The 22803-nt window shown below is 39.3% G+C and overlaps 1 long non-coding RNA gene across 9 annotated transcripts in view; it reads left to right on the top strand.

Moving 5' to 3' along the window:
- The window catches only part of LOC308197817, an 86241-nt gene that overhangs the window by 42608 nt on the left and 20830 nt on the right, over positions 1-22803 (top strand). For 2 of the 9 annotated variants that reach the window (XR_013953319.1, XR_013953320.1), the window contains exons 3-6: positions 6359-6505; positions 7092-7205; positions 16840-16979; positions 21667-21859. This is a non-coding gene — a long non-coding RNA (uncharacterized lncRNA). Of the gene's footprint in view, positions 1-6358; positions 6506-7091; positions 9110-9164; positions 9205-11382; positions 11398-15159; positions 15230-16839; positions 18774-21666; positions 21860-22803 lie in introns of those variants that run through there. The other 7 variants (XR_013953321.1, XR_013953322.1, XR_013953324.1 and 4 more) reach the window with 7 other exon arrangements.

The following is a 22803-nucleotide window of genomic DNA, read 5'->3' as shown; positions in this document are numbered from 1 at the left end:
GTCTATCACTTTGGAAACTGAAACTGAAATCTAGTGTGTATTTGTGCTGGTTGGAGTATTTGTCTGTCCATGTAGTGGTGTGGGGGGGAGGTGTAGACAGGAGTTAAACTCAGATGGTTTGTCCCAGCTGCCTTTTGGACTCTCGGAGAGCAGAGAATATAGCCTGCATTTCAGGGATGCATGTTCTGCCCATCTTTTCCAGTCCAAGAAATTCCTTTATGCATGGTAGCTGCAGTACAAGTGCTGACAAATATTGTTAACCCAGATAATAATTATGGAGTGGTTGTATATTTATATGTACCCACTAAGGGTTTGTTCTGACAAAGTGATTTATTTTTAGAATATTGTTTTGGGTTTCATGAGCTAGCACAGCAATGGTGAAATGCCAAAATACTGTCTAGCAAAAATCAGATCATAGTTTTATGTATGCTGTATACCTGAGCATTATGGGCACATGAGCGAAATGTATGGACATATGGAGCACAGAAATGAATGGATAGGGAAGTGCATTGTGACAAAAAATACAGTATGAGCTGGTCAGCACTGGTAGCGTGTGACAGGAGAGGACTGCATGGCTGACAGCTTGCTGCTATCTCCGTTCCCGAGAGGGGAGCCAGGGGAACATCTCTACACAGCTCCAAAATCCCATACAAATTTTCTCATGAGGAATTGAGTAGGACTTTGAAAATAGGAGTAAAGACAGATTGTGTGGTCAAAAAGTTTTTTTGTTTTTCTATAGAATAATAGCATAAGTTATAAATCTGTTAATTAAAGGCTAGCTAAAATGCCTTTGGTTCAGCAAGGATTAAAATCAGTTGAGATTCCTGAAGTGTGCAAGCACATACCAGACAAGTGTTATTCACTGATTCCACCCATCATCTCAGAAACTGGAGCTGCTTTGAAATGTAATACAGGTGTTTAGGCTGAAATCAGTACAGAGGGATGATGAATCACTTTTTTCTTAAGTCACTTATATAGCTAGTGTCACGAGAGGCCATGAAAGCAGGATTGAGATGTGCTCCTGATGATCACTCACTGTGCTTCCTGTGTCCTGATCTCAGTGTAAAATTGCCATTTGCCTTTTTTTTTTTTTTGATATAGCTTATGGCAAACCTGCACTTTTGGGACTTTTGTGCTACATGTCACTTGCACCTCGATTTTGTTCCAAGTCTGAACTTATCTCATTATTTTACTGAATAACTTACATTTCTAAACATAAATTAAAATGTCAAATTCCCAGATTTAAGGCTTTTATACATAGCACTTTGAAACACAACATTTTGGGGAAAAATAATAATAATTAAAAATTTCTGTACTGTGGGAAACTTAGATTTTCTCCACTGGCTTCCAGGCAAACATTTCAAAGACATTTGAGAAAGTCAGGCTGGTGTGCCTGGTTAGCAATGTGTTTTTGAGATGTGAAGTCCAATTTCTTGCTGCTACCTTTTAGCCTATGGTTTTGATCTTTTATGGAGGTGTGCCGAACAGAAGAGCTGGCCTGTAACTGGGGGAGGAGATTGCTGCAGACACTTACCTCTGTGGGTGTTGCGCCTGTTCTTGGCCTTATGGCAGTTAAAACAGGTTTTGTGTTCATCTGTAGCATCTTTCTAAGACAAAAACCTGTGTGCCACTTATCTTTCTGCTATTATTGATTCATTTCAGTGTTAGCTGACTTTTTTTTTTTTCCTTTTCCTGCCAATCCTAGGGTAGACTATAACATAGCGAAGCTGTACATTATTGGTTACACACTATTCAGCAGAAGCAAGCAGATCTAAATAAACTGAACTTTGTGCTGCGTAATGGGTTTGGAGTGATAAAATCTTTTCCTTTAAGGAAAACCCTAAAATCTAGTGCTCCCCAATGCCACAGTAATCGCTATTCAGACCTTATGCTGGCTGAATTTCATGTCCTGTATTACTATTTTTTTTTTATGAGTCAGACTGTCCAGGAACAGGTGCCTGTTTTGTCTAGGCAGTCATTCCCTAATCCATACAAATCAGGAAGCCAAAGTGGTACAAACAAACTTTATGTGAGCCTTGAGAGATGGCTTGTGCTAAATAACAGATTGGGACTTTAGAAGCCTGATCTCAGTGATCATCCTGTGCGAACACTTCTAGTATGATCTTACTTAATCCATTAATCAGTCTGTGAGGTCCACATCTTGCCAAGGTTAATAAATGCCTTTCTTCTGATTTCAATGAACTTTAGCTTCCTCATCCACTAAGCGTGGCCATTGTTATTGTTTTTTCTCATCTTTTTCTATAACGCAGACCATACATAATGGACATTTAGGCATCTGGAAAGCATCAAAAAGCGCGGCTCTGGTGGCGCACAAGTAATGCTACTGATGATGGAAAAAAAAACAACCTTTTGAAGGTCAAGTTACTGCACATCTAGAAAGCATTTGTCATGCCCTGAGAATCGATCCAAAATCCAATCAATTTTTGGAGAATAAATCATGACAGAAAATATGAATCATAGAATATTCCGAGTTGGAAGGGACCCATAAGGATCATCGAGTCCAACTCCTGGTACCACACAGGTACACCCAAAATTTTAGACCATGTGACTAAGTGCACAGTCCAAACACTTCTTAAACTCTGACAGGAGTTTAAGCATAATGGAATCAGAGAGGGAAACTGACTGGTATGCATTAGAACAACCCCTTACTGAAATTCCCAGTAGAACTGACTTTCTGGAAGCAGGCTTAAATATTGTATTAGCCATAGGACTAGCATGCTGGAAGGAGGCTTACTAGAATGTGTGCAATGGAAAACAAAGTTTGGGGTGTGATGCAAGAAGTATAAAAGTATAAAATCATCCTCCCAGAGGTGGCAATGGTGGAGTCGTAGAAAGATATCAGGGATAGGAGAGAGAGAATATGAACATCAGTGGCTCCAGACAGAGATGAAAGCTGCTTGTCTCAATGCTGTAGAAAGCTGGATCACTCTTCAGCTGCGTAATTGTATATGGTAACAGTATGGACCACCTTTTAAAGGTCTTAATGTTAGTGTTTTATATTACATAGCCAAAAAGAAATGTTAACTAACTCCATAAAGACAGTGAAATAGAAAGAAGGGGGTGACTAACTCTTGAGTGTGGCTACGAGCTTAGAGCTCTTTGTATTGCAAATTTGACCTAAGTTTAAAAAAAAAAATTAAAAATGATTAAGACCATTTTTCTGTCATAAAACTATGCGTATTTGGTTGAGCCAATTGTTGAAAAAAATAACAAAAAAATCTCTTGAGAAACTATGTAAAAGTCTTTGTAGAAGTATTAGATTTATTCCAGGACTTCTCTGGGTCTAGAACGCTTGTTTTTATTGTTCATAGTTCAAGGTAAAGGGGCAAAGAAGCCATCAGTAATTTGTCATTTAGCTGTGTCTTTTCATGTAATGAACTCAATGTCCTATGTAAACTGAGAGAAAACAAAACCCAAATAAGAAAGCTTTGTCTGGTATTACCTAGGATTAACCAGTGAACAAAAAAAGGTATTTCTAAAATAATTAAAAAAATAGTAAATAAAAAATAGTAGAGAGCTAGTACAGGTCTTCTCCCCTGAATAGAGAATAAGACACAGCCTTAAACCATGACAGGTCTGCTCTGTGCCTATTGAACCATTTTTGGCTTTCACAGTTGGTGCTAATATGAGCTGGAACTGTAATAGCTATAGGGTGGAGGAGGAGGAGGAGGGAAAAATCTTCTACTATAGTGTTCAGTTTGAAATTATTTTCAGCCAGAAGATGCTGAATTTAGCACACAATACAATTCCTGCTAAGTAAAAGGGCTGGCTTGGAAAGGAAGGTGGCTGAGATTGACAGCAATATAGCATAAGAGAAATTTAAAGTGCAGCTTTATAAACCACATATTTTTCTTGCTCCTGCAGTTTATCTACGATGCTTCTATCTTAAAAATATATATATATATATATATATTTTTTTTTTCTCGAGCTTTCTCTTGCTGTGTGTTCACTCACCTTTATTCAAACCATTTTTTCAATAGCTCTGTTTTTGTCTTTTGTCCATGGCAATGAAGGGTCAGTGTTTCTTCGCAAAATTAAAGGTGGGTGAAAATCCATAGCCATTGACAGAAATTGATATTTATTTGCCCGATAATGATGAATTGATAGTTCCTAGCAGTGGATCATTGATATGATAGTGTCAGCTATGGGCAAATGGTGTTGTCGAAGTTCAGGCATGCCAACACAGTCTCAAAATCTTCAAATCATGTACAGCTTTATCACAATTCCTCTCTCTCTCTCTTTTTTTTTTTTTTCCTTTGGCTATTATGTATTGGGCATTCTTCTTTCATTCTCTTGCTTTTGCAGATGAGCTAAGATCTTTGATACTTCCATTTGCTTGATCTGTGAGTGGATCAAACAAACCAAAACCCATGGGGCTTTGAAACAAGAGCAGCAGCAAAAGATCAAGATTACAGTCATGTGGAACGGACATAGGTTTGTCTGTCGATTGATTGGTCTGGTTTTGGTGTTGATATTTGCTGGTATAAAGGTAAAGGAAGAAGTAGCAATGATATTTTCAGCATTGTGCTGCAAAAATAGACAATGTGAATCTTCTTATGTGGTTTATGATTATGCAATATGGCATTTGAGCCCTCACTTCTTCGTTTATGCCCCCCTTCTGCTTATAGCCTCTGTTTTCACAGAAGTAATCTTTGGGACAGTTGTAAGCTGAACACAACCATGGGTTTAGCTGCTATTATGGTACGCCATGTTGATTGGGATTTTGTGTTACTTTTTAAAATATATATATTTATTTTGAGAGGGATTTGGATCTTCCTAGAGGAGATAACTTGACCTTTCACATACAGTGTCTTGATCTGGTGATGTTAAAGATCTGACACAGCAATAAGAAATAAGTCCTTTGCTTCTTAGACATGGCACTCATTCATCTCATTTTAAAATCAAATAACTAGCTGGTATGATTGGTTAGCGTACTGTAGTACAGCTGCATATCTCACTGGTTTCACGTATCAACTTCATTTCATATATATAATACAAAATTGTGAAGTCTCTGAAAGTTTCTACTCAGTTTCTAAATGGAAAAATGTTATTTTTGTACTAAATACCATTATAGGATTTTGTAATACCTTTCTAGCTTTCATGAAGTGGCAATCAGTGCTGAGCAGGTTATTTTACCTTAAAAGGGAACTTACAGCCATAGTATAAGAAGCTTCTTGATTGTCAGTCTAGATATAGGAAATGTTATTTGAATCAAACATAGTTCATATTTTTATCCATTTTTATGGTAATTTCCAGGGGCTCCACTTAAGTTTTAAGCTTCCTTTATAAAAGTACATGCAATAAAAGTGTTGCTATTGCCAGCTTGTATGCCTGAAAGCTCATCATTATTATTATTTTTTTTGGTCCTAACTTTATCAGTTTCTTTAATAAAAGATATTAACTCTCTTTGAAAACTTGTCTCACAAAGAGAAGAAAAATATCCCTCCTTCCAAAGAAAACACCAGTTATATTTAATGATTAAAACAAATCCTTGTAAGAGAAGGCAGAAGGCAACTGGAAGAAAAATCTGGGGAGTAGCAAGCTGTAAAAGCACCTAGTTTCACACAATTCTGAGAATGGATTTTGGTTTTCTTAGTAGAATTGAGTTTTAAGGAATACTTAGAAGTAGCGAACTTACTCAATATTAAACAGAGTTCAAATCTTTCTGTTGAATGCCAAATAAATGGTAAACTAAATGGTAAATGGTCCTCAGCTGAGCAGTCTTATCTTTCAAAGGCTGTGGTCACTGAGGCCAGAAGAGCTCAGTAAGCATCAGCAGGTTCTCAGTGGGCAAATGGAAAGCATAAACGAGAGTAAGAAAGTTTTCAAGATTGATCTTAAACATGCATGAGTGGAACCACTTCGTGCTAGAACAGGAAAAGAAGATGGAGCAGTGGGTGATGCTGGCCAAACAGCTTGTCTGTACTGCAGGGGCTTGGCATATTTCAGAGCTGAGAAACCAGCTGTTCTCCATGCTCTGTGCTCTCCCTCTAAAGAGAAGATGCCAGTCATGTAACACTTGCAGGACGGAAAGAAAGGGTTATATATGTGATCCAGCCAAGCTTTGCTTTAGATCTCTAGATGCAGATTAGTACACTAGGCAAAAGTAATACACTTAAAAGTGGCAGGCTTTAAGGCTTTCAACTGTGCATGTTTATTACGTAGCTTAGAAAGGTTTGGCCACCAACATAAGCTGTCACAATATGTGTATGCAATAGATTTTGTTAGAACATGACCTATATTTGCAAATAGTCTTAATCTTAAAAAAGAGATGTTTTTTCAAAATGTTTGGTGGACATATAAAGCACATAGAGTGAGAATATCTTGTTTCTTGCAGCTCACCCATCATCTTCCCAGAAAAACATCTGCAACCTGCTGAGCCCAAGGCTGTAGGATCTGAAACCCTTTTCACAGTGTCTGATTGGTTGAGGGGCTGGAGAGGACGCCTGTGCAGCTCAGAGGTTCTCTGCCTTGTTGAGCAGAGGTAAGTGTTCAAAAAACTTGCACTCCCTTTCTGCTTTTCAGCTGTAAATTAAAGAATTTGAAATAGGCGGAGCTCCTGTCTTACCAAGCTTTTTTCCTGGCTCAGCCACCTTTCTCCTCTAAATACAGCTGCTCTAAGTGCTGCTTGGAACAAAGTGGTCTTCAATTATGCAGCTTCTTCTAACACAAGCAAGGTAGGAGATGAATTATATGGGACAACAAAAAGGCAATTCCTTAGTTGAGGAAGATTCAGTCTGGCATGTATCAAAGGTGGCAAAGTTAATGAGAGCATTGCCAAGAAGAGCTGCTTTACATAGTATCTGTTAAGCAGCCAAAGCATGCTCACTCCTCCCTCCTTTTGCCAGGATTCTGTTTTGTGAAAGAAATTTTACAGGAGTTCCATACACCCACAACAACAGTCAGAATCTGCATTTCAGGCAGTTTGGGTAGGAAATAAATCTTATGATTATGTCATAGATACTTGTGTAAATCAGGTAAGATGTAAAATCTTGCTGCATTATTATTAAGAAATGTAATTTTCATGAGCAAAGAACAATTGAAAACAGAAATAATTGCTGGTCTTCCAGATTTGGTACTTCCTTCTCTGCATACTACTGACTGCCTAAGTGAAAGAATATATATGACAGGGTGGTTACAGAGTCTGCATCAGCTGATGATGAAGAGAATGGGCCAATATTCAGGTACGCACTGAGCATCCAGCCCCAGAGGTGCTGAGCCACCAGCATGTCCCAGGGTATAGGACTCAAGACTGCTCCCTCCTGGTGCTCGCTCCGGTTCATCAGCATTTAGAGGAACATAAGTTCACGAGAAAATCTGTATAGTGTGGGCTATTAACATTTTCCATCTGCTTCCTCAGTACAAAGGTTACAGCATACTACCATCTTTCCCACTTGTGCAGCCTGCTTGCTATTTTATATTAATGCTTTTTTTATTAAAAAAAAAAAAGGCTGTTGGGTGTGTTTTCTCTAGGGCGTACTGCTGTTTTCTGCAAGCGTCTCCCTTGTTCTGGGTCCTGAAAACTCAGCAAATCCTGAATCTGAAACTAGTAGCCATAGAGACACGCAGCTCTGGCAGCGTACTGCCTCTGTGCCTCGGCAGTATATATAACAAACAAGTTGTCAGTAAATTGAATGTGTTGTATCTGATCCGTGCCAAGGTCCACAAACTCTTAAATATAGAGTAATGGTTTAAAGTCTCCACTTAACGCTAACTGTGCTCCTTATGAATGTTGCTCACTTGGTCCTTATGTATTTGTTAGATTCTACCAGTGCTGTCCAACAGAGATTGCAGTATGTTATGAATTTGTCCAATCTGAATCTGTATGCACTGACCCTATGCACTGAGAAACACATTGTCAAACTCGGGTCCAAATCTATAAGCAGCAGCGTAAGAATCTACTTAAGTAAATATCATTATTTAAGAATCAAAAGGAGTGAAATATATGGGCAAGGTTAGAAAAAACAAGCCAGACTGGTGATGTTCTCCATGGTTACTAATTTGCAAATCTCCACATTTAGAAAACATACAGCTGAGGGGAATGGCCATGGGAGGTTTAATGTTTTTGAGCGTGCTTCCCAGTTTGCTTCTCCAGCCTTCCCTTTATGTGTATGTTTATTATGGAAACATGTATGCAGAAAACATGTATGCATGGGAGACCTGCAATAACACTGTTGAATTGTATCCATGAGATGTACCAGCACTTCATATTTCTTTTTCAAATGCTACCTGCAGATTTTAGCGTAGCAATTATCTGAGAGAACTTCTGATCCATTTTCATGAAGTTTTTCTTTGAATGCTTGCCCTGCTTGCATACTGCGAAAGGCCTAATACTGTGTTTTGCTCTGGTCTCTCTTTCACTGTCTGCCTCAATCCCTGCTCCCAGCAGTTATAAAGGTAGGGATTTTCCCTGCTAAGTGAAAGTGAAACACTTACTGTCAATCGCAATTTTTTAGAGGAACAAGCTATTATACAAAGGTTAGGGAATTTTGTAAAGATCATAATCGCCTAAAGGCTTCATTAACCTTTACAAAATAGTTGTTGCTGCATTGCACAGCATAGGATTAAATTACCATTAACAGACAGCAATTAATGACTGTAACAACTTCAAGGTACCACAAATAGTGTTGATAGTGTTCCTGATACCAGTCTCCTATCACAAGTTTTATTCCAGCAAACAGACTTGAAATAAGATGCTCAATGACAAAGCCTAGTTTATAGTGTGTGCACTCCAGGAAACGTATTTACCTAAGTTTGTTAGTGTCTGACAGAACATTACAGTGAGATGGGGTTAGAATATCCAGCTGCAATAGTATCACCTTTCTGCAGATATCCCATAAACTAAGATTTTTGTGAATAATAATCACTTAAAGTAACGAGTCTTGTCCCTTTTGTTTGAATAGATACCAGAGACTAGAATTCTGTGTTTTCCTGAAAATCTTTTTAGCCAGGCACTGAGCTGATGATCCATGCTCTGCTAAACAGGCATGCAGAAATTAGATTAAAGCCTTTTTAAACTACTTCAACAAATAATCTGTTTGGCCACAAAGAAATGAAGCTTAACCTGTATTATTAAGCTAGACAGAAAAGCTTCTCCTGTCTCAGCATTCTTATTTGTTATTATCTTTACTGTTCATTTGTAGCAAGCCTTCAGGAACTCTTCACGAAGCCAACAAGTGTACAGTGAGTAAAGCAGAATATAATGTGTTGAATTAGAAAAAAAAAAATCTATACAAACTAGAGTGACACAATCCCAAACTTTGGGGAAAAGAAGAGTATTGGTGTGTAAATTACACGTTGGTGTATACATAAAGGAAAATACAGTCTAATATAACCAAGTGATATTACTTAAGATAACTTAAGTTTTCAGGATGAGAAAAGCAAAAATTATGGTGCTCTGTAATTTAGTTCCTTTGTGATACATATGTATATGAGGGATTTCAGACTTTGTTTTAAATCTCTCTAAATATGGAGCTATATTCTTAAATTTTGCTCACTCATGGCTACACTATCCAAGTAGTTCTCAAGCATCAGTTCATGAATTTATAGAATCCTAGAATATCACAAGTGGGAAGGGACCCATAAGGATCATTGAATGCAACTCCTAGCTCCACACTGGACCACCCAAAATCCAAGCCCTGTGTCTGGAAGTGTTGTCCAAACGCTTCTTGAACTCCATCAGACTCAGTGCTATGACCACCTCTCTGAGGAGCCTGTCCCAGTGCCTGACCATTCTCTCAGTGAAGAACCTTTTCCTAATGCCCACCCTGACCCTCCCCTGTTCCAGCTCCATGCCATTACCTGGGTCCTGTGGCTGTCCCCAGAGAGCAGAGCTCAGCACCTGCTCCTCTGCTCCCTTTGTGAGGGAGCTGTAGGCTGCCATGAGGCCTCCCCTCAGCCTGCTCTGGGCTGAACAAACCAAGCCACTTAGCCACTCCTCAAGCATCTTGTCCTGTAGACCCTTTGTCATCTTTGTAGCCCTCCTTTGGAACCTCTCTAGTAGTTTGATATCCCTTTTATACCATGGTGCCTGAAACTGCACACGGCGCTTGAAGTGAGGCTGCAGCAGCGCAGAGCCGGACACTCCCTTCCCTCAGCCAGCTGGCAGTGCTGTGCCTGAGGCACCTCAGGGTGCAGTCAGCCATTTTGGCTGCCAGGCACACTGCTGACTCACATTCAGCTTGCTGTCAACCAGGAGCCCTGGATCCCTTTCCACAGGGCTGCTTTCCAGCCTCTCATCATTAGTCTGTACGTATGCCCAGGGTTACCATGCCATCCCAGGTGGGGAATCTGTATCCCAGGTGCAGAATCCACCACTTGCTCTTGTTGAACCTCATGCAGCTGGTGATTGCTTAGCCTTCTAATTTGTCAAGATTTCTTTGCAAGGACTCTCTACTGCTGAGGGATTCAAAACTTCCTACTAATTTAGTGTCATCTGCAACCTTCCTTAGTATAACTTCAAGTCCTGCATCCAAGTCATTTATGGAGACACTAAAGAGAACTGGCCCTAAAATGAAGCCCTGGGAAACCCCACTCATGACTGGCCACCAGCCTGATGTAACCCTATTTCCTATAACCCTCTGAACCCAACCCATTAGCCAGTTGTTCACCAATCACATTATGTATTTGTCTAGCTGTATGCTGGACATTTTGTCCAGGAGGGTAGTGTGAGAAACCGCATTGAAAGCTTTGCTGAAATTCAGAAAGATGATATCAACTGGCTTCTGTTAGTCAACTAGGTAAGTGACCTTGTAATAAAAGGAAGTTAAGATTGTTACATAGGACTGGCCCCTCTTGAACCTGTGTGGGCTGTGACCAATGACTGCATTGTCAGTCATAATATTCTCCATAATTTTACAGTGAGAATGACAGGCCTGTAATTACCAGGGTTGTCTTTTTTGCCCTTCTTGAAAATTAGAACAATGCTTGCCATCTTCTAGTCATTCGGGATCTCTCCAGATTCCCAAGACTGTTGAAAAATAATTGAAAGAGGTCTCACAATGACATCAGCCAACTCTGAATACCCTGGGATGGATCACAAGGGGCCACATAGACTTATATACAGCCATCTGGAGCAGCAAAGCCTGCACATAGAATCACAGAATAGAATATCCTGAGTTGGAAGGGACCCCCAAGGATCATCAGGTCCAACTCCTGGCTCCACCCAGGGCTACCAAAAAATCAGAATTCAGACCATGTGAAAGAGCATAGTCCAAGTGCTTCTTGAACTCCAACAAGCTTGGTGCTGTGACTACGTCCTTGGGGAGCCTATTCCAGCATGTGACCACCCTCTCGGAGAAGAACCTTATCCTTATATCCAGCCTGAATCACAGCTGTTACAGCTTGACTCTATTCCCTCAGGTCTTATCGCTGGTTACCAGAGAGAAGAGAGTGGTGCCTGCCCCTCCACTCCCCCTCGTGAGGAAGCTGTAGACCATGATGAGGTCTCCCCTCAGCCTCCTCTTTTCTAGGCTGAACAAACCAAGTGTCCTCAGCCACTCCTTATATGTCTTCCCCTCTAGGCCCTTCACCATCCTTGTAGCCCTTCTCTGGACACTCTCAGATAGTTTCACATCCTTTTTGTGCTGTGGTGCCCAGAACTGCACAATTTTTTTTCCCTTAGGTGAACAGAATCTCTGTAGGCTTCCTGTGTTACCCAGCCTCACTTTATAGACTCATAGAATCATAGAGGTTGGAAAAGCCCTCCAAGATCATCTGGTCCAACCATCCCGCTACTACTACTATCACCCACTAGACCATGTCCTTAAGCACCGTGCCCAACCTTTTCTTAAATGCCCCCAGGTAGAGTGACTCCACCACCTCTCTGGGCAACCTGTTCCAATGCCTGACCACTCTTTCTGAGAAGGAATTTCTTTTAATTTCCAACCTGTACCTCCCCTAATGTAACTTGAGGTCATTTCCTCTTGTCCTGTTGCTAGTTATCTGTGAGAAGAGACTGACCCCCAGCTCCCCACAAGTTCCTTTAGGGTAGTTGTAGAGAGCAATAAGGTCTCCCTACTGAGCTGTACTTCCAGTGGCCATATGCTTTCTGCCTAAGCTCTAGAGGAAGAACCCTGTTCAGCCAAACCAACCTTCTGTCCCACCTGCTTGACTTCTGACATTTGGGAATTGCCTGTTTCTGTGTCCTTAAAAACTGGCCAGCACTGAGGGACCCCAATGTCTTCAAAATGTCTTCAAAAGCATTTTCCCAGGGGACCTTCCTAACTAGTTCCCTCAGCATCCTGAAGTCTGCTGTCTGTGTATCCAGGGTTGAAGTTCTGGTGGCAGTTTTCCTCCTGTCACCAAAGATTTTAAACTCAGCTACTTCATGGTCACTGTGGCCAAGACAGGCACAAGTTGCTGTTTCACTCATGAGGCTCTTGTTGTTTACAAACAACAAATCTAGGAGGGCACCTTTTCTACTCAGCTCCCTCAGTACCTGTACCAAGAAATTATCATCAAGGTGTTTTAGGAATTTCCTGGACCTGTCTATATCAGCTGTGGGGTATTCCCAGTTCACATCTGGCAAGTTGAAGCAACCCATAAGGATAAGGGTGTCTGATCTAGAGATATCTCTTAGTTCTTTAAAGAATAATTCATTGGTCTTGTCGTCCTGGCTGGGTGGTCTATAGTAGGGTTCCACAACAATACTCACTTTATTTGCTTGTCCTTTATTTATGCAATACTATTTCATTGATACAAAATTACACCTAGATGAGGAACTGAGATAACAGAATAAAGTCTGTAGTAGCTAATCATTTCAGATTACTGTATGAAATGCTTTTTGGGACAATTTAGAGTTTTAAGTAGTAATGTTTAAAGATGCACATACAGTTGCTTGTGACCGCAGGTAGAGTTATAAGTAGCAAGCACAGAAAAGTTGATTTTAGCTGGTGAAGTCTCAGAGCGCAGCTAGAGAACAATGCCCACGAGGGGCAGAGGCTAGTTTATGATAAACTTTTTTCATGTTCAGAATATTTCCATAACAAAGAAGGAACTGAGTTATTTTACATCCTTGTTCATTTGTATTCTAGCTGACTTAAGGTCACTTTTATTGATTTGAATAGGAGATGTACCATGTGCATTGCATTAAAGTAATCTGGGCTATCTTTCATAAAAATGTCTCATATTTCCTCATTTATTTTTATTTTATTTTATTTTATTTTATTTTATTCCAATCCTTCCAAAGATGATAGCACGACAGGTGATGGAGAGGGCACTGCAGTATGTTGGGTGAAAGACCTGGAGGCTGAGGTTAGGAAACCTGATGAAGAGATTAGTGTGGGCAGAGGTAGAGCCAGAGAGCTAGAAAGGCATGGTGTTGTGAACTGTCTGACTTCCAGTAAGCAGTTACAGCTGTGGATTGTGTTACTGCTATTTACAAGAAAACACAGCAATGAAGCACTTTATGTGTGTACACAATATAGTCTTGAAAAGGGAAGTTTTCAAATTCTAAAAAGATGCCGTACAGATACTGGGAATATATGGGAAGAACAAAGGCTGTCTGAAGTCCAACAAGAGACTGGCATTGTTCTTCAGTCCTTGAAGCTGCAAGACAAAACGGATACAGGCTTTGGTTAATATTCTTTACCTACTTGCTACTATTCTATAGTAGTGAGACAAAGCCATGGTACTGAACTATTGTCAAATATTTTTATATGGTCTTCCATTTATTTCCTTTATAACGTACCTTTCATTTGCTATGGTTGATTAAATAGCTTGATAAGCACACGCATAGATCCTTTGCTGAAATGAGATCTTTGAATCTCTCTCTATCAATATCAAATGCGTGTATATGTGTGAGTATACATTTGCTGTGAAGAGGTCCTCTCTTTTCACTTTCTTTGGGTGGATTGGTTTCTGTCTTTTTTTGTTGTTGTTGTTAATAAAATGTACTGGGTTTCATATTATTTTTTTCATGAGTCTGCTTAAGAAAAAGCCACTTCTTTGAAAAGAAGTTTTAAAGTATTTCATGTAGATTTTTATTTTTAACTCTTAATCCTAGCTGAAATAATCTGATACCTATAAAAGCATCAGCAGAACAGTTTTCTATGTTTTTTTCAGTTGTTTGCAAGTTTCGTTAAAACATTTAGAGAGGAATTACTACCTGCTCATCTTCACAAGCAAGAAAGGAGGGTCAAGTGGTTGCGTAGCAACGTCACCTCCAAATAACCAGGCATTTTCAAATTTTATGCAACATTACAAAGAAGAAAGAAATTCAATTTCAGCCAAGCTGAATATTTTATAGGAAATTTATTCTCAAGCCTACTGATGGAACAACCATTTCCCTTAATCATCTTCACAGCAAAGAAAGGAACCTAAAATTTGACTTCTGATAGCTTTGAGATCCAAAACATACTCGTCATGTATTCAGAAAAGCTATAGTGATTACCGCTCGTTACCACAACTTGTTCTGCCATGAGCCAACAACAAACTTGTCTTCAGATAAGGTACTCTGTAGATTTCTGTGGCTTCTTTCTGTGCTAACTAAAATCATGAGAGCTGTTGGCTATCTCAATAGCACATAATAATGAATTTAACTTTTAAGTATAAAGTGGCACACTGAGTCAGGTGAACGTTATTAGTCCTGAAATGAATCACCGAAATCATAATTGCAACCGTATGGGGGCAATATTGCTATGTTCAAGTACAAAATTTATCCCCAGGAGTCAAAGTTTATTATTTGCCCCGGTACTATGTTGTATCAGTTATTTGCTGCTTTCAGCCTGCCTGGACCCATGGCAATACACTAGAAAAATAATTTAGAAGTATGCAATATAACTCCTTTTTTTTTTTTTTGTAATATAGAGGAAAATAATGTAAATAAATAGAAACATACAAAATACACAAAAGAAAACTAAAGAGTTAAATGAGAGGAAATTAACAGCTATGCAAAAATAATCCCAAATCAATACTTATCAGGCTTCTTTTCTGATGAGAAATGGTTAAAATCTCTCAGTCTGCCAAAAATGCAGAGGGGAAAAAAAGAAGTCCTGTAAGTTAAAGTTCAGCTGTGTAAAAAATGATTTCTCCTTCCTTTGTTAAATGAGATAACCAAACAGGAAAGCCAACGCAGTAATTTCAGGAAATATATCTCTGGATAGAAGGTTGTCACAAGTGCTTGTTCTTGGTCTGCAGGTTAGCTGTGAAGTTTCTTGCTCTGACCTCAGCGCCAGATGTGGCAGTTCCCCTCTCGTGACCACTTTTGGTAGGTCTGGACAGGTAGCTCTTAGCACTGTGCTAGTCCCATGAAGCACACTTGGTTGCAGCTTACCAAAATAGCCTGAACACCATGAAAGGCAGATAAGGATGAGCCTAGGGAAAGGAATCCAGAATGCACTTTCTTAGAGGTCCTGCACATTGGTGATGAACTACATTGTGGGTGCAACAGTGATTGCATGTTAGAAGTGTTGCCACTGACTTTGTGTATGCACATCAGAACATGAGATGGCTGCGTGGTATTTTGGAGACCAATAAATTGATCCCATTTTACACTTTAAAAGGAAACTTTACAAGACAGACATTCATTGCACATTCACAGCCTGTCTTGCCTAACTGCAGTCCCTTGTGCTTATCTTTACCTAGCAAATTCTGTTGCTCGGCACACGTCTATTTTTTTTCCATGCCTCCTCTATGCAGCTGTGCATCTTTCTGCACCTTTGGCAGTCGCGCTGCTCACACAGGAAAAATGCTTGTGGATTGTGTTTGGGTATGTTGTCACAGTGTTGCAAAACATGTATGTACTGTTGCTGGTGTGAGAAACACTCTATAGCCAATAACTTAGGCTCAGGCGAGGATCTCAGTGAAGTAGTAATTTATTCGCGATTGCAATGGAGGGCGTCCCACAAGCAGGAGCGCACCTACTGGTTCCAAAACACAGTTTATATACTTTTTGATGACAGGACCCTCCCCTGTTTCCCCACTGAGTGGGGAATCTATCTGATGCTTCACAGACAATGCATAGCCTTCAGTTGCCGGCCTGTTAAATTTCGAATTTCTTTTTACTTTTTTTACTGTTTGAAGTGGTAGTGTTTCTTTGCTTATCTGACTTGACTTAACACTGTGATTTTTACCTAATTTTTCTAAGGAGTCTGGTTGTCTGCATTTTACGAGGTCGCCTGCTAAGTTTTCTTATCACTGCAAGCATATCTCAATACCCCATTCCTTACCTTTAAACAATGTAACTCTGCAAAAACAACATTTTTATTCCCATACTGGTATGCTCATATTTGGATTCAAGGCAAGCTAATAGTAATTATATCCTCATTAACGCACTTATAATTTCAAGGTTTTCCTGCCCTCTGCTTTGGCTAAAGATGTTTGTGAATAAAGAACAGGTGTTATGTGAAGCCTACTGTTCCTGTCCCCGTGCCCCTCTGAAGAGGTCCCAGCTGCTTCCTGGGTGGCAGAACTGTTATCTTCAAATAACCTAAATGAAAAAATACAGATGGATATATCACTTGTTAACTTACCATCAGCTTTGTTTGGTTGTTTCCTGGGTTTTTGGTTTTTTTTAACCACTCAGCAAATTAGGTGCTCAGATGCCATTTGCATGCTTCTTTCCAGCCGTCATGAGGGCTAGGACACCCTCTTATGAAAACAGTGAAAGCTGTAAACACAAGGGTAAAAGCACCTGTACTAGAGACTTAAAATCATTCTCAGTCACCAGAAGTGGTTGTTGGGTATAACTGGTTAGCTATTTTTATAAGGAGAAGAGTAAGGCAGGACAGGTCAGTAGAAGTAAAGCTGTTGCTATTGCAAGGACGTCCCATTAACTGTGACAGCTAATGCAATCAATCATTTTGTCTTTTATTTCAGAGTGTTCAGTCAATGCGTTCAATGTACTGAGAACATGGTGCAGCGGAAATGCAGCGAGTGACCCCATTCCAGTGTTGATGAAAGCTTAGTCGTCATCTCCACGGTGAAGGAAGGATCCAGCTGAACTCCAGCTTTAGCAGGTTAAAACGCTGTTAAGATTGGAACATGAGAGCAAGGCAGTAGATCTTTCACTTGTAACTAGGCACTAATTCTGAACTTTTGCTAGGCATTTATCAAAACGTAGGAGAGATGTGACTGAAGCCAATCTTTTGCACGATTTTCAGAGCTTTGCGATATCACAGTTTGCATACCAACCCTTTACTAAAACCCAAAGGTGTATTTTGAGTACAGCTTGAGGTGTAAAGTACATCTGTAAAGATTATTTACATCTGTAAAGGTGATACATTTACCAGGAATGTATTCAGCTCCTGCTTGTAGCTTTAGCTTCTTCAAGAAGAAAGAAGTACTTGCTTTGTGAAGAGTTAATATGTAGAAAAGGAGACGTTTGAACATGTCTTTTAAACTCCCGTGCCAAATCGGTATAAGCCGCTGATATAAAGTAGAATAATCGCTATCTTACATTACCTAAGATTCAGACAGATCAGTGGTTCCTTAAGTCCCTTGGATCAAGTTAGAATTAATATATGATAAAGCAAAAATACCATTTAGGTCTTTTGTGTGTGGAACATCCGAAAATCTTTGGAAAAGTCCGGTGGTGCATAAGTCCAGGTATTGTGAGTGTCTATTCAAAGTTAAATATTTAAGATTTTTTTTTCATATATATTTTTTTAATCTATTCTCCTATTTGTCTTCCCCCTTTTGATTACTATAGTGATTACTATATGAAACTGGCACTTCAGACTTCCAGGATGGTTTTATTTATTTTTAATTTCCTTTGTGAGATGTTTTATCATGAGCAACTATTTTTTGTCTTTCTCTCTCTAAAATTTCAGCATGTCAGTTTTTATATGATACAGTTTTTTTGTGTTTGATTTTTTTCAGTGTTTTTTAAAGAAGCTGGTCCAAGGTCCTACCTCTGCTCTTATATGCCCAGTCCTTAAATCCTTTGTTAAAATTCCTGGGCTTTTATAATTTCCTCCGTACTCATTTTAGACTGTGGATGAACACAACACAATAATGTTGATGGATTACTTTTATATGTTTGGATTTGAATTTCTAATCTGCAAACCATTCATATTTTTGTCTCTTCTTTCATTAAAGAAAATGAATGTACCCAGAAATAGTCAACTTTTTATTCTATCTTTAATAAAAATGAAGACGATCAAACTGGAAGCCACACTTCAGCGCAGCAGTTCAAATATTATTATTTCTATTTATTTATTTTATGGAGCTGTCATTTGGCATGAGGGAAAGAAATGAGACTTGAAATAATAAGAGGGATAAAGAGACATTGTTTTATTATGAGGGGAACGGTAACAGTCTGGCTATTTTAGTGTTCCTTTCAGAGCTGTCTGCAAGTTTCACATTTGCATGCTATGGCGACAGGCATTTTTAGTGTTCGCAAAAGTTAATGTTGTCTTGAAGTAATTAATTGGCAAAGAAGCTACTTACTGCTATCTGGGGTATTGTAGTTATACTGCAGTGATATCTCTGATTTCATTTTATCTAATATAATTTATTCCCATTTTCCTCTACCACTATAAAAAGTCTTAACAAGCGAATGCCCTCAACTTTCGTCTCAGGAGACGTCCTGATGGCAGGTGACCTCACAGACCACTAAGCAAAAAGTTGTTCTTCCAAAATGCATAGAACTTCCTAGCCTTGAGCCAGTTTACCAAGAGAGTTGTCAGAGATCTGGATCTGAAGCTCATCTCATATTTGGTAGTAGCTTATAGAACAAGTAGCTCCAATACAAGTTAAAGGCCGTAACTGGGTAACACAGCTTCCAAGGTGCCTGCTGACATGGGAAGCGTTCCCCTCCATACAACCAGCTGTTTTGCATAGTGTTTTGGAATAAGATGCTACTAATTCTAAGAATAGTGACTGTGCATTTTTAATCTGCGTTGTTCACTAATCGATTGGAAACATAGAAAGTTAAAAGGAAAGAACAGAGTAACTTTAAAAATTTACAGATAAAGTGATGGTGATAGTTCTTGATAGCTTACTCTTTTTATTTCTAAATATCTATGTAGTACTGGGAACAGATTATAGGAAAATCTACCATAATACAAGACTTTATCGGAAGCCTGTTCTGTTGTTTACCAGGGGAAAAAAATAAAAATATAAAATTTCATAAAAATATATTTGTAGCCTACTGTAAAGTATTGTTGTAATCATTATTGATATTTGCAGTCTAGGAACTGTGACAGAGGATTAATTATGCCCCTAATTTCTGGAGCTATGAATAAGCAAAGTAATTTAGTTGAACTTTCATTGACATCTTGCCAGCGTATGTGCTCATTAATGTGATTTGTCTATTAGGCTCATACTCTAGTGGTTAATTTAATACTTAAATGCTAATAAAAATTACCAATATGGTAATCTGTGGAATTTAGTTGCTATGGGAGGGAGCATCTTTCATTTACTGCTGTTGTGCCTCAGGATTGGATAATCCCCAAATAAAAGGTTCCTAAGCAATATCTTCAGTGAAAGAATGTGAAAAGATAAAATGATATATTTCCAGAAAAGATAAAGAAAGAAGTAGTTAAATCCATTTTGGACTAACGAAGGCCATAGAGGTGATTTATATGCTGAAGACCATGTATTTATCCACACTTCTCAGGGTGAGAGTGGAATAAATAGACAGACTAAATGGTCCAGATGATTCTCCACTCGCTGCAGTGACTAGTCATTCAAATGCTGTGCTTTGCATTGTGTTTTAGTCCTATAGATTTCATATTGATCCATGCCAAGCCTCTAACAAAATCTTTGCTTCCTAGCAGCAGTGAAAGCAAGATGTCTCTTTTTCTAACAACTGCCAGCCTTCAGCAGTCATCTCTTCCTCGACCTGGTATTTTGAACACACCAGTGAGTCTGTGTGCGTGATCTAGTTTCATAGCTGAGCCTGCATAACATCTCTTAGGAAAAGTTCAGAAACTCTTGCAGCTTGCATTTTGTCCATCTATTTTTCTTTGTATGTGTTACAGAATAACTATAGAATATAGTTATACAATATATGGAATAATATAGATGTCAGCGTACCGGCTGATATCAGGAGAGGGCTTTTGAAGTAGCCCGCCAATGTTCCTGGTTTGCCATGGTTTTGCTGTGTGTTTTTGAAAGCACCTGCCATTTTCTTTCAGTCTAAACTTGAATGATGCTCTCTGAGTGCACACCTGCCATTATCCAAGAGCTAGGGCATGTGCAGACTAGACTTACTGAAACCTGCAGGCCCCAAGATATTTGGTATGGGGAGCCGAGTTGCTAACATATTTAACATTTAGAGACCATTGCTTTGAAAAGTGAATATATGTAAGCAGCCTTTGCAACTGATATTTTTCTACTCAGTGCCAGCCTAGTCCAAGTCTCAAGGTAGAGGCATCTTTGGCACTGTCTACAAAATGTTAAGTAGCCCTAAGCAGCTGGAAATAATGAGCAGATCAGCACATCACCATCAAAAAGCCTAGAAAAGAGAGAGAGAGAGAGGGGTGCAGGCTTGACACAATCAGTTATTCAGTGAAGCATGGCTGAATAAGGAAGACCTTAATTCTGTTTCTCCTGAAAGAATACACTCTTCCAACCACCCAGAATCAGCATTCACATTATTATGTTTCTTCTATGTGCATGCGATCAGTTTTGAGGCCATCTGTTAGTGTTGTAATTTTCACAGCAATGTCAACTGAAAGAATTTAAGCTACTATCGATAGACTTAATGAAAATATTTGAAATAAAATCACAGGAGATGCAACAACTGAGCTAATAAAGGAATTCGTATCAAATAGTCATTTGTGAATTTGGCAAGCTCCTCTAGGTAACCCTAATTAAGCCTCTGTGTGTGTCTCTATGAATAAATTGCTAAGCAAGTGAATGAAAGCAGACATTCTAGCATCATCTGGCCTTTGCATTGTTAATGATCTTGGCTTGGCATTTTTGACTGCAGAGACGCTGCCCCAAAAACTTCTAATTTTCCTGGGGGAAGTGACCCAGTCAGATGTATTACAACCTAGCGGTCATTGGGCTGCAGGACAAACTCTTCTGCTCTGCTGTTTGCTTGGATCTATCAATATGAACAGAATTATATTGTCTAATGGCACATTAAACAAACTAGCATCCTCTAAGCATCAAGAATAATCGATAGCAAAGCATCGGTATTCTTTTTTCTTTTTTTTTTCTTCTTCTCTTGGACACATACTTGTCTCACGGTGATGTAATCTACTCTGTATTGCCCTGGATTACCGAGAGGGAAGAAGCCCACAGATGCTAGATGGTGTCGTCTCATGCCACTTAAAAGGGCACATTCTACAAATGACTAGGTAGTCTGTGGCAAAGTTGAAATATTTAACTTTTAAAGTTAACATTTGGTTTAAATATGTAAAGACAACCTCCTCTTTAGCGTGAGACATAATGAATACTTTTCAAGTAGTTGTTATGATTACCACTTGAATGTAACTGCATGCTACCTTTCCTAATTAATTTGCAGTCCCAATATATTACTGAGATGCATGAATATTTATGAAGCATCGATATACGGAACAGTAACTTTAGTTTGGTACGCATTCAGAACATGTTACTGCATACGTGAAATAACTTGTCGCGTTCCTTGATGAGAGCTTTGCAACAGGAAAAATGTGAAAACGAATAGAAGAGTGATGTGGTGGGAATTAATTGTCTTGTTTACACTTTTTTTGTGTGTTTGTGGACTTTTAGGGATTAATTAGCAGAACTGTTGAAAGCAGACACTGCAGGCACCGCAGTATTGCAAACAAGCCTACAACAGCAAGACTTCAAGAGCAACTCCGAGGCATGTTCAGTTAGCACAGCAATATTGTTATTTAGCGCCAGCATCACAACGCCCAATATCAACGGATCCCAGAGCTGGAACACAGAGCAGCGCTACAAGGTAAATATATCTACATGAGCTTTTCCTTGGTTTTTCCTCCCTGTTGTCAGTATTAATTTTACCAGGTGCTGCTCCACTGTTACATTGCTGGTGATGGCTCAGGAGTCAGGTACAAATTGTGCATATGGATAAAATCTGTAATAAAGCGATATATTTCCAGCCCTTGTAGCAATAGATTACCCTAACAGTAATGAGCTGAGCGCCTCAGTAGGAATTGCACAGGATGGTCACAACTCCGAGCCTGTGCATTTAGTGGCCAATGCTGCAGTGGTCAATGCAGGGTAGGAAGCTGTCGCTCACGTCCTCCATGCCTGAATGCTTTGTCTCTCTCTCTCTCTCCACCATCCTGCCAACAGCTGCTGATGTAGCCACACTTATTACTGCTCTCTAACCTAGTTCTGTCAAAATGATGTAGATGAGCTCTAAAAATACTTAATAGGGATATTTTATTTTTTTTTTAATCCTACAGTATTTGGGCAAGAAAGGGCTAGGGAACAAGTGTCTGTAAGGATGCTCTGGGTGTGTTATGCACATTAGGAGGGTGGCAATCACACCTGAAGGTATTCAGAAGCAGCTTCAGGGTGGTGAAGTCTTGAATTTTTCACTCAGCAAGGCTGCTGAATTTGGCTGACATAGTAGGCTGTCTCATGACTGGTCAGTTTTTCCCCTTGTATCAGCTTCAAAAGCCTGATCTTTATTTTATAGACTAGGCATGCACTGGCTGCAACAAATCTTGATCTCATGCAAAAACCTCAGGCTTTGGCTATACATATGCAAATATGTATGCAAAACTTCCCAGTGCAAAACTTGTGTCCACAGGGAAGACAATGCTAAAACAAACAAAAGTGTTGATTCAAATTCAAAGCAATCGTGAACAGTTCTAACATGTTAGAATTTCAGTGATTCCAATCAAACAACACAATGTTGTGAGTTTTCATACAGCT

This window comes from Anser brachyrhynchus (genome assembly GCF_964034855.1).
Source record: "Anser brachyrhynchus genome assembly, chromosome: 7".
NCBI classification, from domain to species: Eukaryota; Metazoa; Chordata; class Aves; order Anseriformes; family Anatidae; genus Anser; species Anser brachyrhynchus.
The sequence above is the reverse complement of the archived record's forward strand: the minus strand, read 5'-3'. Positions and strand labels throughout refer to the sequence as shown.